This window comes from Sciurus carolinensis, chromosome 1 (genome assembly GCF_902686445.1).
Source record: "Sciurus carolinensis chromosome 1, mSciCar1.2, whole genome shotgun sequence".
Classification (NCBI taxonomy): Eukaryota; Metazoa; Chordata; class Mammalia; order Rodentia; family Sciuridae; genus Sciurus; species Sciurus carolinensis.
The window spans coordinates 83,858,449-83,875,547 of NC_062213.1; the positions used below are offsets into that span (position 1 = coordinate 83,858,449).

The window sequence follows — 17,099 nt, forward strand, 5'->3', positions numbered from 1 at the left end:
GAATGAAGACAAATGGGCAGATTTAAAAGTTTTATGTTAGGTACCCCTCTTTAATTTCTTCATTGTTCTTATTATTTTGTTTGAAACAAAATAATTATATTTGTAGGGTATGATGTGATGTTCTGACACATGTATACATGGTAGACCTTGAGGCAAACACTATGCTAAAATTGATATCATTCTGTGTCAATCAACTTTTTTGTTACTGTAACAAGACACCTGAGATGCTCAACTTAAAATAGGAGAGGTTTATTTTGGCTCAGACTTTATAAGGCCCATGATTGGTTGACTCCATTGTTTTGGGGCCTCTGATAAGGCAGCACATCATGGTCAGGAGTGTGAGGTGTAGTCATTCACCTCATGGCCTTGTGAAAAGGGGAAAGAGAAAAAGAATAGCATCCCACATCTCTTTTCAGATCATACCCCCAAAGGCTTAGAGCCTCCCACTAGGCTCCACCTCTTAAAGGATCCCCCACGTCCTAAAAGCACCACATTGGAGACCAAGTCTTAACACATAGGTGTTTGAGGATATTCCAGATCCAAACTATGGAATGCCCTAAAGCAGTTTCCCACTCCCCAAATGTTTTTAGTTTTTAGAGTGCTCTCTACATATCCCTTTCCAAAGAGCAGTGTTGAGTCCCTAATGCTTTGTCTTTTGCTGCTTGGAAAACCTACTGTCATTCAATACAGAGTTAAAATGTGGTTTGTTCTAAAGGTTTTCCCTATCTCCTCTTTTTTTGGTAGCACTTCCTTGTGCCCCAACCTTGCACCTTGTATGTTCCCCTGTCAGAGGCCTAAGTAGTCACCATGGCCCTACTGCCTTGAAGGTCTATTCAACACAATATTCTTGGGCACAGGGTAAGCCATAGTTTTCTCTGTACCACTGGCAACTCAGATCTAATAACATTTGGCACATATAAAACCAGTGATCCAGGAAGGAAGTGAAATTTTGGGATGGGTTATAAAAGAGATAGGTAGGAGAAAGAGGGAAATAAGAAAAAAAGGAGGGAGATTAGTTGAAATTATGAAATAATTGTGGAATAATCTTCCCAGAAAATATAAATCATAAGGAAGGAGTTTCAAGTACCTTCAAGGAGTAGTTCTGACCATGTCAATATAGGTAAAGAAAGAGTTGCTGCATGTGTGTGATTAAGAAAAATAAATTAGAAACTTAGGAAAGAAAGATTGATCAATGTGGTAGAATCTATGGTAAGGGATTAGTTTTTAAAGAAAGACTTGAAATAAAAATCTATTTCTATAATTGAAAAATCTGGAAATAAGGTCTTGAAATTTGTAATTTAAAGGTAATTAGTGATATTGTTATAGTTTCACTTTTAAAAGAGAATTTACAAATGTTCTACATTATTTTATATTTTTATTTTGTCTGAGCAAACAATAAAGAAAGAAATTAAAAAAGAATTCTGAAATATTGTGGAAAATTTATCTAATGGGATTAAACATCATTTTCCCATAAATGACTATTACTAATAACAAAATATTTCTTGATCCCCATTTACCATCTGCTATATCTTAATGGTAGCTTTAAATAAATTTTTCTGTTGATAAATACACAAAACTAAATGTGACTTAAATAATGGCAAAAGTCTATAAACCATAGTTCAGTTACATTCTTTTGTGTGATGCTACATTTTTTACTCATTTACTGAGGAACACATGATGGAATGCTATTTAAAACATTTTAGGATTTTGATTTAGAATCAGATTCAAATATTGATGTATATAGGACAGAATGGAACACAACTTCATTCAGAACACTTTGAGAACTGAGTCGTGGCAAGGGGATGAATAACCATGAATAGATCAAGTCACTTTTGATCTTTTTTCCTTGTTGACAGGGATAAGACTTTGAAAGAGCTCAGCTCTTCTCATCCTGCACATGCAGCAGACAGGAGAAAGCTGAGCCTCACAGAAATGTTCATTACCAGGATGACTCCTGGGGTGACGTAATTGAACCTGTGGAGCTATTTCTCACTGAGATCACAGAAAACAACCAATTCAGGATGAGATCTATGCTTTTTTTTCTTTTCATTGTAAATAACTTGAAAGAGGACTGAAAATTACTCTTTAAACCATTGAAATAATATCATCAAAGCCGTACCTTTTTTCATAAGGATCATTCTAATCTGTCCCCAGCAAATCCTTCCATCTGTGCTCTAAGTCCTGAATTCTTCCAGGAACCACATTACATCAGTTATTCAAGCATGTCCCCTCTTCTGTTACCTTTAACATTTCCACTGCTTTTTTTTTTACCTTAAATATGTACTCATACCTCATTGTCTCACATTAAAAAAATAAATAAACTTCATCAGTCATACATTTCGCCTATCATTCTCTCTCTGCTTTTACCCATAGCAAAGATTATTAAAATTGTTACTTACACTTGCTGATTACATTCCCCACAAATTCCATGAAACAGATTTTTGCTTAGTTAGGAAAGCCCACTTACGGAACCTAATGAAAATCCTTCATTAGAATGTTCTTCCCTAAAATAATACACTTGACATCACAATCCACTATCATTAGCGTTTCTTCTTCAAATTTGTGTTTTTGGTTTTTTCTGTTCGGTGTTATTGCACAAAATTTTGACTTCCAATTTAATTTTTTTAAATATATTTACTGTTTGTGTTTGATATTCTATTTGTGTTTGATATTTTATATGTGATCATTCAAACATCTGAAATTCTTGGTAGACAGTATTACTTTGTATTTAAGTTTTATTCTGATTTCACTAAGAGCAATTTCTTTCCTGCTCTATTTATCATTGCTGGTTTTGAGCTATGAAATCATGCTTGGTTGTTCTTAACCATAAGTATCCCAAATATGTGGGTTGAGGATGGTTTCTTTACAAAATAATAGCAGAAACTTCTAAGCCTTAACCATTTCTCCTCAGAGTATTATAGATGTAGGCCTAAGTACCCTATAAGGGCAAGTCCATGGGTAAAATTATGGCAAGCAGTGTCTTATGCCCCACTCAGAGCCTTGGCCAGGAAAGTCAGAACTCCATGTTCCCAATTTTTCAGAAAAGATATATATATATATATATTTTTTTTTTAAACCATATATATATGGTTTAAATATATATTTTGCTCTTTTGAATCTTGACTTTAGACTAGTTTTGATTAAATTTTTATGATCTAGCCTTCTGCCTTCAAATAGGACAATTAAAGAGCCAGGGTTTCCATAAAGAAGAATGAAATCACATATTTGCAGAAAGATGGATGGAACTGGAGACCATCACATTAAGAAAAATAGGCCAGACACAGAAGATAAGCATCGGATGATTTCTTGAACATGTATAAACTTTAAAAAAAAAATGAAAGTAGAAGAAGAACTATTACTCTTCTTAAGGGAAGGATTCCTGGGGAAAGAAGGAGAGAGATAAGGAAAAGCATATGGATATGTTTGCAATTGTGGAGAAGATGATATGATTAAAATATAATATAGGACATGTCACAATTTGGTGCTAAGATATACCAAAGAACAAAAACAAAAAACAAACAAAAAAAGAAAAAGAAAAAACAAGGCCAGTCTTTCTTCTTTTTTAAAAGATTAATTTGAAATGAAAATAGAAAAGAAAATAAAAAAATAGAAAAGAAAATAGATTTAATTCCTGTGGAAAACTAATATATTACAAACAGCTCACCTACTTTATTGAAAAGAAAGATATTCACTAAGAAACTGTTTTCACTGGCTTGAATGCACTTTTCAGGGTTTGAAATGCTGACAGGTAGGTAGGCAGGCCACAGGGGGCCTTCACAGGATTTTCATCATTGTCAGAGGGGAGTTAGAGAAGGGTAGAGCAGCCTAAGCTGAGAACAACCTAAGCAAAAAGGGCATCTAATTAAGTAGGCAGTAGGGGAAGGCAAAAGAAGAAACCAAGAGGTCCATGGAGGCCAGTCACAGAGGGCCTTTTCTCTATACTTACATGGTTGTTAGACTTTTCCACAAACAGCAGGGAACCATTTAGAGTTATTGAGCAAGAGAAGGTCATTGTCACTTGGTGCTAGTGTTAGGAGGAGGAGGATTGCACTACTTCTGGTCAGCTTTTAAGTCCTTGCCCGCCCTGTCCTGAGGCTTGAGGCTCCCATTTAGCATCTACTCTCTTTAAAACAGGCATGGAGGGAAGAGAGAGTATCCAAAGATCATGGCTCAAAGGGAAAAGTGTTCCCTGCTCCACTCAGTCTCCAGTTCAACAGCCCCAGGTTGCATGTAATTATCTGTCATCCTCATCTTCACCACCTCTGGGTGGTTCCTATTTCCTGTTTTGGGTAGTGGGCAGCAGAGTTGGAATTTGGCAGCAAGTGCAAGGAGCTCAGAGAAGACCACAGCCCCCAGCGCAACCCCTACCAGCATAGGCCATGCCTGGCCCCCAAGTGCCTGGTCCAGGAGTCATGGCTGATACTGTAGGGAATTCTGAGGGCCCCACCTGGGTTTAGTTTGCCTTATTTATGAAAGGGACTGATGACATCAGTGAGCCTGAACCTCTGCCAGAGGCCTACACCTCTGTCCACACCACTTGTCCACAGAAGGGAACAACCTGAGTACACTGAAACTGGAGGTATATTCCTAAGGGCATAAACATTCTATATAAGTAGAAAAGGTTGCTGAGATCCAGAAACTAACTTAATTAAAGCTCTAGGATTTGAATCCTGGTGTCTCACACTATAGTTCAGTCTGCTATACTGTTTAGCTAAGGATGAGACATGGAGGCAGAAGCTGGTCCTGACTCAAAGTTGGACAAGAGCAGAAGTTTGGGCTACCTAGACAGAGGGCAAACCATATGAGAAGGATGCAAGTGTCCCTCCAGGTTAGGGGCCCCAGACACAGCCAGGGAAACCCTGCATCTCTACTGTGGAATTGGGAGCCACTGCTACAACATCACTACCCTCCCCAGACTTTCTTCTGCTGTTATGGAGATCCTTGAAACAGGAATAATCTCTCTTTTACCTTACAGTGCAATGTTTCGTGCTCTGAATGGTCTAGCATCCTATATTTTAAATAAATTATATTAAGTGTAAGTAGTAAGGTAGTGCATTAGTCAGGTTTTGTTGCTTTGATCAAAATACCTGACAAGAAAAAAAAATACCTGACAAGAAAATTTAGAGAAGAAAAGATTTATTTTGGCTCACAGTCTCAAAGGATTCAGTCCACAGTTCAGCTCCAAGTCAGAAACCTCACTGCAGAAATCATGGCAGTATGGCATGGCAAAGGAAAGCTGTGCAGCTCCTGGCAGATGGGAAGGAGAGAGAAGAAGAAGAGGAAGAGGAAGAAGAGGATGGAAAAGGAGGGAAGGAAGGAAGGAAAGGAGGGAGGGGGAAAGAAAGGAAGGGAAGAAGAAAGGGAAGGAAGCCAGGGACAGACAGTCTTCAAGACCATACTCTCATTGACCTACTTCCTCCAGCCATGCCCCACTGGTCTGTAAATTTTACCATTTCCCTGTAAGTCCATTCTCAAATGAATTAATCCAATGAGATGTCAGAGCCCTCATGATGCAATAATTTCACTTTTGAACATTCCTGCATGAAGGACCATGCTTTCAACACAAGAGTTTTTTGCAGGACATTCTAGATGCAAACCATAACCCAAGGGATTTTTTGTTTATTCATTTTGTGTCCTTATTTCTTAGTGGAGAATTTGGTACAGAGTAGGTGTTGATAAATAGTTATTGCATAAATAAATCTAATGTAATAAGATATATGAGATTTCAGAGAATTAAGTTGTCATCAATTTTACCTCTATCATATTAATTATCAAGTGATATTTTGACTTCTAATACTGTTCATGCCAATTCTTAGTCACATTGTATCTCTAAGTAATTTCATTATCTTTCTGACTGAGGTAATGATGCATGAGAATTAAATAGTTGCAATTTATTAAAATGACTTGAATGCAACAAGCATTTGCAAATTATGAGTGTATAATGATTTAATGATAAAATAATTCAGAAATGAACATATAGGTAGTTTGGAAAAAATTCTATTTAAATATGTTAGTAATTATGATTAAAACTTTCTTATATTGGACTAACTACAAGCTGAGCATTGCACTAAGAATTTACTCTTCAGCATGCCTTGAGGTCAGTTCAATTATTTCCTCCTCTGTATTGAAGCAGTAACAAAAAACTTGTCAGGAGCTATATACCTCCATTAAGTCAAAATAAATTCTTAGGATCAAGAACTGAGAACAATATGCATTTGATTTATTTCTATGGACATTTGGACATCTTTGAAAGAATAAAAGTTCTTATTATTGCTTTTACATTCTGTGAACTTCTGATACCTTTGTCACAGGCATGAATGTCTTCACAAGTGTTTTTATTGTATAAAGTAAAATTGCATTTAAATTTCTACCACCTCTTTCTACAGTCTGATATCTAAAGACAATATATCTTGTTACTAAGAATACATTAAAAAACAGCAAGGAGTTTTCTTGATATCCCTCAGTCAAAAGCATCATTTAATCTGTTTTGTGGTGGGTGCATATCAGTGTCTCCATTCCCTTTCACTGTCAGTGGTGGAAAGAGACAAAACTAAAGTATGTGTACGGATTCTGAGATAATCAAGTAGTTTCTCTTTGCAGAAAACACACACACACACACATACACACACACATGGATATTGATTTCTCAATAGAGAGTAATTAGAGTTCCACATTAAAAACTTAATATGCAGTGCTATCCAGTTTAAATGATTTAAAATTTGATTTCTCCCATTTGTTTGCAATATAAGACATTTTTGTTAGGTCCTTTTCCCAATCTAATGACTAGTTTAGCATGGTAATGATGCATATAAATTTAAAAGCTACCTATTCAGGACAGAAGCTGTATTAGAATGTGTGTTTAGATGCAATGGTGTGTGGCCATACTTGGGAAGTTGTAGTCAGAAAAGCAAAACAATTGGACTTACAGAACATATTTAAAGGTAATCCAATAAAAATAAATGAAGATAACATTTGCTTTACTGAAGAGAAGATGTCCTAATGGTTATTAGGTTTGGGTATTCTGGGATGAAGTGTTATTCAAACTAACCAAAATACCATTAACAGTGATAAAAACTCATTTTTTGGTATTGAATTTTTACAATTGTGCAAACCCAGGTCTAGACCAAGGCTTCTCTGCACACATCAGAGGAAAATTGCCAGACCCTGAGATAGTTAGTTGCTTGGATTTGTGCAGATTTAATCACAGGGCATTTTCAGAACTTAAAACCACTGCTTTCTTTATGGAATAATGTAGGTAAGTGCTCTCGCTGAATATTCCTGCTTTCTATTACTGCTCTTTCACAACCCTTTCTTTGGTGTATGGCCAGTCAGGTGAAATGACCCAACCAGGTTGCTGCAGACCAGCACATTGTTCACAAAACAATATTCAAATATGGCAGCAAAGAGTCATGTGAATAGCCAGCAACAGCTTTTTTTTTTTATGATTCTTTATTCTTTATCAATGTTTTGTTGACTGGAATTGAACTGCATGATTTTTTTGATGACCAATTATTAGTACAGATAATTATATCATATGTTAAAGGTTGGTCACTAGACCAGGCACTGTTGGGAGCCAGTAGAACCTTGAAGAGGTAGGGTATAGTTGGAGGTGCTGAGGTCTCTGGGAGTAGTCTATCAGAGGGGCAGCTGGATCTTAGCCTCTTTCTCCTCCTCTCTTCACTTCCTGGCCATAAGGTGAGTGGTTTTGCTCCACCATGATTGCTGCCTTACAGCAATGGGTTCTAACAAACATTGACTTAAAGCTCTAAAACTGTAAACTAAAACAAACCTTTTCTTTTTAGAAGTTAGTTATTTCATGTATTTATTATAATAAAGGAAAGCTGACTAAAACACTTTCCAATTCTCTCCTATGCCCTCTGCATGCTAAAAATTAACATTAGAAATAGTGTCAAAATATTCCATGCCCTTCCATGACATTATTTTGTCCTCTACCTGTCTACCTTCATATAAAGATATAACTCAGAGATATTCCAGGTTTTCTTCCAGACAAAGAAAATATCACAATAAAGTGAGTCACATAATGTTTTTGGTTTCCTAGTGCCGATAAAAGTTATGTTTATACTATACTATAGACTACTCAGTGTGCAATAGTATGATCTCTTTAAACATCTCTATTAAAATCTTTATTAATACCCTAATTAAAACATACTTCACTGCTAGTAATACTAATAACTTTAAAAACAATTTTTAGTTGTATGTGGACACAATTTCTTTCTTTATTTAATTTTATATGGTGCTGAGGATCAAATCCAGTGCTTCACACATGCGAGGCAAGCACTCTACCACTGAGCTATATAGCCCCAACCCCACTAATAACCTTTCGAGCCTTTAGTGAGTTATCATTGTCTTGCCTGGATGTTGATGGCTGCTGACTGATCAGGGTGATGTTACTGAAGGGTAGAGTGGCAGCACTAGTTTCTTAAAATAAATGATGATTAAGTTTTCCACATCTATTGGTTGTTCATTACATGGAATATTTTCCTAGCCTGAGAGACTGTCTGATAGCATTTTACTAATGGTGCAATTTCATTCAAAATTGGAATTAATCCTCTCAAAACTTGACACGACTTTATCAAACGAATTTATGTAGTACTCTCAATTCTTTGTTTTCATTTTAGTATTGTTCACAGCATCTTCACCAGGAGCAGATCACATATCAGGAAACCACTTTCTTTGCTCATCCATAAGCAGTAACCCTTCACACTTTAAAGTTAAGAAGATTGCAGGCAATTCAGTCACATCTTCAGGCTTCACTTCTAACTCTTGTTCTCTTGCTGTTTCTACCACATCTCCAGTTATTTTTCTCCACTCAAATCCTGAAGACCTCAAAGTCATCCACATAAATTAGAATCAATTCTTTTCCAAAGTTGTATTAATGCTATTTTGAACACAAGCCATGCACATTCATGGAGACATGTAGAATGGTGACACTTTCCATGAGCATTTGATTAACTTTGCCCAGATTAATCAGAGGAATCCCTATCTATGGCAGAAAATCCTTATAAAATGCATTTCCTAAATAAATCAAAATTACTCCCTCTTGATTGATGGGGTACAGAATTAATGTTGTGTTAGCAGGCATAAAACAGTCCTAATCTCCCTGTACATCTCCATCAGAGGTCTGGGGTGATGGGGTACATTGTCAATGAGCAGTAATATTTTAAAAAGAATCTTGTTTTCTGAGCATTATGTGTCAACAGTGGACTTAAAATATTCAATAAACTATTGTAAACTGATGTGCTGCCATTCAGAATTTGTTGTTTCATTTATAAATCATAGACAAGAGTAGATTTTGTCTGATTCTTAACATCTCTAGGATTTTCAGAATGGCAAATAAGCACAGACTGTATGCAACTTGAAGTCACCAGTTACATTAATCCCTAATAAGTAAGGAAGTCAGCAAATCCTTTGATACCTTGGTGAGTCATTGACTATTCTTATCTATTTATGAAAGTCCTGTATGGCCTCTTCTAACAGAAGGCTGTTTCATGTTTCATCTACTTTGAAATTCTCTTGTTTGGTGTGGACACCTTCCTCAATAATATTAGTTTGATCTTCTGTATAATTTGCTGAAGCTTCTGTATAAACACTTACTGCTTCCTCTTGCACTTTTAAATTAGGATTCTTAAGCCTCATGAAATAATCTCTGCTAACTGTAGAGTTTCCTTCCCCTGCTTCCTCCCTTCTCTTAGCCTTTATAGAATTGAAGAGTTAGGGTCTTTCTCTGGAATAGCTTTTACCTTAAGGGAATGATGTAGTTGATTTGATCTTCTAGCCAGTTCACTGAAACTTTCTCCACACTGGCAATAAGGCTGTTTCATTTCCTTATCTTCAGAGTGTTCACTGGAATAGCAATTCTAATTTACTTCAAGAACTTTTCCTTTGCATTTACAACTTATCTAACAGTTCGAAGCCAGATTTCTAACATTTGGCTTACCTCACTATGCTTATTTATTTCTACCTTTTTGTTTTGTAGTTCTTGTTTTAAATTGAGAGACACGTAACTTTTCCTTTCACTTAAACACTTGTACGTCACTGAAAGATCATTAGTAGACCTAATTTTATATTATTCTATGTCTGAGAACATAGAGGTCTGAGGAAAGGGAGAGAGATGTGGGAATAGTTGGTTGGTGGAGCAGAATGCCTACAACAAATTTATCTATTATGTTTCCTACAGTTTTATATGGGCATGATTCTTGACACTGCAAACAAGTATATTAGCAACATCAAGAGCATCAAGAACACTAATTACACATCACCATAACAGACAGAATCATAATGAAAACATTTGAAATGTTCTGAGAATTGAGTCAAGATGGTCACAAACCTTCAATGTGTAAAAAAGATGCAATGTCTGCAAAATGCAACAAAGTGAAGCACAATAAAACAAGGCATACCTGTGTTTCCAAATATTTCTGGAAGAAAAAATAAGGGTGATGTCTTTTTATTGTTGACCATGGACATTTACTATAAATCAAAAGTAACAAATACAAACATATATTGATGTAATATGTGAATAATGTTACAGGCATTTTTACATTAATGGACTCATTTAATATAAACTCTAAGAATTTAAACTGCTGTATTTCAAGTATGCATAGGAAATTGCTCTGTACGCAGATTTGCAAAATCTGTCCAAGGTTGCGTTGTAGGTAGTAGATTTGTGTTAAAAAAATCACTAACACTAGAATTATACTTTGAGTATTTCACATATGGCATCTCATTTCATTCTTAAAACTGGAAATTTGGTAGTATAACACTCATTTTTAAATCACAAAATGGTGGTTTAGAGTTATTAAATAATTAACCAACTTTAGAGCTGTTAAATTAGCTGAGATTCAACCTAGGTGTGTCTGACATGACAGCCTATGCCTCTAATTTATTGTTTAATGGACCGCTAAAATATTACTGCTTTTGAAACATTTCTTAAGTCTCATGACAGTAATGTGCCTCTTACCCTCTGTTGACCCCTATACATAGTACTACATACAAGGGCCCACAGCAGAGTACAGGGTGGATGCTGAGCACACCATAGGACGAGTACTTAGGATACTATTAGACCAGCACTTACACAATATCTGATCATTTGGAATAGTGTATATGAACATTTAGCACATCATATGGTAGGCCATATGCCATAAATAGCCTACCATATGATGGACGCTTAATGCACCATACTAAAGTACTTAGCATGCCATATGATTAGCATCTTGTGCAACATAATGGCACTCAGTACATCTTATCATAAGCATGTAATACATCATTCAATGAGCCCTAAGCATACAGTACACCAAACAATTAGTAGACCTGACTTGAGCTCTGTGACAGCAAGTTTGCAACATATCTTTCTAACCATAGAGATTACATATTTCTTAATATAGTGAATTCAATAGTAGAGTACTTATTACTACAGTTGTCTTAATAAAGTTAAATTGATATTTAAATACTTTTCACTGAAAATGCATGTTCTAATGCTGCATATTTAAACTTACTAGTCATTAATTAAGTACATATTTGAGTGATTACTATGTAACACACTCACAAGCAAAGAAAATCTGATGCTATTTTTAAAAAAATCAGCAAACATTGTCTAGGACCAAATTAACCTTCTTCTTGAATTTAAATAATGCATTTTGAAACTAATGATTATTAAGTGATCCTGAAACTGCAGGATGGATAAAACAAGATGTGGTCATACCTATATTTAGAATTTCACAGGTAATATCTTTAAATGATGGCTTGTATTCTCAGCCAGGACTTAATTTTCCATTTAGAGGAAGAAATTGATTACTGAGTTCCTGACGCTAAAAATATGTTCACTCCCTAGTCCACCTACCATCAAGTGAAACCTTACAATTTGCTTTTTATCCTCATGAACTCTTTTAGGAACTCTAAGCCAAAAATGATATATACCCTTCAAGAATAACAGATGGACTCCTTAATTGAATAGTAACTGCAGCAATCTGAGTACTTTCAGGTATGACTGTGTCTGTAGATAAATAATTGTCCTATAGTATCACTGATGAGATAGTATGCCACAAAAATAAGATTTGTATTTAATATTCAGTGAAAGCAACTACGCACCAGAAGAAGAATTTGCAATCCATTTACAAACCCTTTAACAAAGATAGTACTTGGAAAACTCCATGGGGTATTTTATCCTGTTCTCATACATTCTCCAATTTTAGCAGTCAGCTAGGATGACTGGGGCCAATTTCTTTGGAAATTTGGCAACAATTTTCTTCATTATTGTCTAGCACAAATGGAAAGAAGGAAAGCCTTTCGGAGGTAATTTGGCAAGTTAATACGACAATTTTCTGCTTTATTCACCAATAATCTGAAACTATATCAATAATTTATAATCAGATGATTAAAAATACAGTTTTAGTGTCTATTTCAGTGCTATAGTTAGGGCTATATTACTTTCAACATCTTATGTTTAGATGTCAGTTCTATTAATACAGACAATTTTTAAAATAATTCATGTTAGAAGCACCAGACAAATGCTATTTTACACAGTGTATAAAAAATTTCCCAACTATTATTTGTCACGTCCATGTTTAGGCAGAAATGATATTCACAAAGTAAGATGTTATTTTAGTTTATGATAGATGCCATAGCAAACTAGCACAGATGAGTTGGCATAAACAATAGAAATTTCCTTTTTCACAATTCTGAAAACTAGAACTATAAGCAAAATGTCAGTAGGGTTGCTTTCTCTTGAAATCATTCTCTTCTTTCCTTGGTTTATAGACAGCTACCTCTTCCTCTGTCTTAATATGGTCTTCCCTCTGCATGTGTCTCTCCTGATCCCTTCTTCTAATAAATACAAGTCATACTGTATGAGTATGGCATTAGTGCCATACTCATTTTAGTTTAGTTTCCTTTTCAGAGAACCTGTCTCCAAGTGTATTAACATTCTTGGACACTGAGAATTAGAGTTTCAACACATAAATGTGAGGTAATAATTCAGTTTATTTTAAAGTTTTGTCACTGTTGTTTTAATACTAAGAGAAAGACATTGAAAACACTGCACTATATCTATTCATATTCAATTGTGTTTATAAGAAAATGGCTTTTGGAATTGGGATATCTCTGTTTGAATCCAGGCTGTGGTATTTACTCTCAGTGTGACCTTGAACATATCACTTATGAAAAAAATGATTCTGTGACCCTTGAGCATTATTAACAGTTACTTATGGATTATGTAGCCTTTTGTGATATAGGATTTCTTATGAGTCATTACTTCATAAAAGGCTGTACTTCCCAGCCACAGTGATTCAAGTTGTGCAGGATGTTAACCCCAGATTCCTTCCTCAGGTCCCTTCCCAGAGGATTTTTACTTCAACAGTCTCAGAAAGACCTGGGAAATGGAGTCTAAAACATGTGCTTGTGTTTCTGAACAGGAAAGCCAAAAATACCAAACATACCCCTCCAGGCATTGTTGTTAATTAGCTTTCCAAAGTGTCCCATTTCCTGTTTTTTTAAGTGTGATGCAATAAGGGTCAGTAAATGTTAAAAACAACTATTATGATCAATGTTATGAATCTTAAATAATTGACAGTATTTCCTTGAAAGAGACTTTTCCTTTGGTTTCCACAATACTAACATTTCCCAGTAGGAAAAAACAAAAAAATAACTAGCGCTTTGGACTTACAGGCTAATTGTATTCTGGCAGGAAGCTTTTGTTTAAAAGTTATGAGAATATATGAATTAATGAGAGATTATAATAGGAATCCCTTAGCGATCTGAAATTACATCATTTTTAAAACGCAAAAAAACATTAAACTTTTGCTTTCTTAATATAGATATTCTTAAATACCTGCTTACTTTCTATGTCTTGCAGCAGTGAATAAAACTAGAGACTTTGCTCAGTTGAACTATATCATCTTCTTGCTATTGTACAAATGGTTTCTCTGCTTATCATTAAGAATTCTTATAAGACCTGTCCAAAAATCTCATAGTTCCTACTTTTATGAACACTGAAGTCAGAAAACATATTTATTTACTCACATTAACTGTATGGACACTGAAATATCTGTGCTTCTATAGAGCAAGGCAGTTATGGTTGAAGCACTGAGCAATGTGATGATTACCCTCAGCTAACATTCTTTATTCATATAAACCTCTCCAATGTCTAGATAAAAAATGGCGGGGCCCCGCCCACACAGCCAGCTTCTCCAGGTTCTCGGAACGGAACTGGCCCGCTAGTGAGAGCCTTTCTGAACAGAGCAGGCTCCGAGTCCCGGAGCCGCTGCAGCGCAGTGTACTCCTGCAAAGAACCAGCGGAGAGCCTCGATCTGCAAGCAGCCTCAGGGATAAGGGCAGGGCAGCCGGAGACCTCTTCAGGCGGCTCTGCCCACTCCGGCTGCGGGCTCTCTTCACGGAGCGATCCAAGATGGCGGCCTAGAGGGAGACTGCACCCCCAGTCGCTCCAGAACCCAGGAGTTAAGAAGAGGAGGCATTGAGAGACTCGGACTGAAGTGGAGCCATGGGTGAGTCTGCCCACTGGGTAAAGCTCGGCCCGGGTGGCAGGCCCAGATAGAGGTGGCTTAGCGGAGCCAGGCAGGGCAGCTAGAGTCATCCACAGGCAGCCCTGCGCACTCCGACGGTGGGCCCTGCCCACACAGCCAGCTTCTCCAGGTTCTCAGAACGGAACTGGCCCGCTAGTGAGAGCCTTTCTGAACAGAGCAGGCTCCGAGTCCCGGAGCCGCTGCAGCGCAGTGTACTCCTGCAAAGAACCAGCGGAGAGCCTCGATCTGCAAGCAGCCTCAGGGATAAGGGCAGGGCAGCCGGAGACCTCTTCAGGCGGCTCTGCCCACTCCGGCTGCGGGCTCTCTTCACGGGGAGATCCAAGATGGCGGCCTAGAGGGAGACTGCACCCCCGTTCGCTCCAGAACCCAGGAGCTAAGAGGGGGAGGCATAGAGAGACTCGGACTGAAGTGGAGCCACGGGTGAGTCTGCCCACTGGGTAAAGCTCAGCCCGGGTGGCAGGCCCAGATAGAGGTGGCTTAGCGGAGCCAGGCAGGGCAGCTAGAGTCTTCCCAAGGTAGTCTTCCACACTCCGGCAGTGGGCTCTTCCCACACGGCCAGCTGCACAGTGCAGGCCCACAGTGAGACCATTTCAGCACAGAGCCAGTTCCAAAACGTGGAACCAGTAGGGGGCTAGGGGCAGTATTCTTTGAATGAGCTGCTTTATCAGATTCCTCCAAGACATCAGGCTACTGAAGGCTGGGAGGTGATACACTGGAAATCTACTGGGACACTATAAGCCAATAGTGGAAAACTGCAATATCTCAGGGTCCCACTGACAACTGACCATTATGAGAAAACAAGGGAAGAAAATGTCCCAAACAAACCTAGATACTACATCAATAAAACCCAATGACAGCAGAGCAGAAGAAATGTCAGAAAGGGAGTTCAGAATGTACGTAATTAAAACGATCAGGGAAGCTAATGAGGAGATGAAAGAGCAAATGCAGGCATTGAAGGAGGAGATGAAAGAGCAAATGCAGGCATTAAATGATCGCACCAATCAACAGTTAAAAGACCAAATACGGGAAGCAAGAGATCATTTCAATAAAGAGTTAGAGATACTGAAAAAAAACCAAACTGAAATCCTTGAAATGAAGGAAACAATAAACCAAGTTAAAAACTCCATAGAAAGCATAACCAATAGGATAGAACACCTGGAAGACAGAACCTCAGACATTGAAGACAAAATATTTAACCTTGAAAACAAAGTTGAACAAACAGAGAAGATGGTAAGAAATCATGAACAGAATCTCCAAGAACTATGGGATATCATGAAAAGGCCAAATTGGAGAATTATTGGGATTGAGGAAGGCTTAGAGAAACAAACCAAAGGAATGAACAATCTATTCAATGAAATAATAACAGAAAATTTCCCAAATCTGAAGAATGAAATGGAAAACCAAGTACAAGAGGCTTATAAAACTCCAAACATACAAAATTACAACAGACCCACACCAAGGCACATTATTATGAAAATACCTAACATACAAAATAAAGACAGAATTTTAAAGGCCGCAAGAGAAAAGAATCAAATTACATTCAGAGGGAAACCAATAAGAATATCAGCAGATTTTTCAATCCAGACCCTAAAAGCTAGAAGGGCCTGGAACAACATATACCAAGCCCTGAAAGAAAATGGATGCCAACCAAGAATCTTATACCCAGCAAAACTTACCTTCAAATTGGACGATGAAATAAGATCCTTCCATGATAAACAAAAGCTAAAGGAATTTACAAAAAGAAAGCCAGCATTACAGAACATTCTCAGCAAAATATTCCATGAGGAAGAGATGAAAAACAACGATGCAAATCAGCAACAGGAGGCGCTAGCCTAAAGGAATAGCCAAATAAAGGAGAAACCAAATCATGTCAAAAACAAATATGAGTCAATTGACTGGGAATACAAATCATATCACAATAATAACCCTGAATGTTAATGGCCTGAACTCATCAATCAAAAGACATAGGCTGGCAGATTGGATTAAAAAGAAAAATCCAACAATATGCTGCCTGCAAGAGACTCATCTCATAGAAAGAGACATCCATAGACTAAAGGTGAAAGGATGGGGAAAAACATACCATGCACACGGACACAGCAAAAAAGCTGGAGTATCCATCCTCATCTCAGATAATGTGGACTTCAAACCAAAACTAGTCAGAAGGGATAAAGAAGGACATTACATGCTGCTTAAGGGAAGCAAAAATCAGTAAGACATAACAATCATAAATATCTATGCCCCGAACATTGGCTCATCCACGTACGTCAAACAAATCCTTCTCAATTCCAGAAATCAAATAGACCACAACACAATAATACTAGGCGATTTTAACACACCTCTCTCACCACTGGATAGATCGTCCAAACAAAAATTGAATAAAGAAACTATAGATCTCAACAACACAATCGACGATTTAGACTTAACGGACATATATAGAATATACCATCCAACAAAGAATGAATACACTTTCTTCTCAGCAGCACATGGATCCTTCTCTAAAATAGACCATATTTTATGCCACAAAGCTACTGTTAGTAAATACAA

At 37.1% G+C, this 17,099-nt stretch overlaps 1 protein-coding gene and 1 pseudogene across 1 annotated transcript in view; both read right to left on the bottom strand.

Annotated features, from left to right (window-relative positions):
• Sntg1 (syntrophin gamma 1) overlaps positions 1-17,099 on the bottom strand; it is an 863,431-nt gene that overhangs the window by 632,873 nt on the left and 213,459 nt on the right.
• LOC124984749 (type III endosome membrane protein TEMP-like) lies at positions 4,171-4,489 on the bottom strand (annotated as a pseudogene).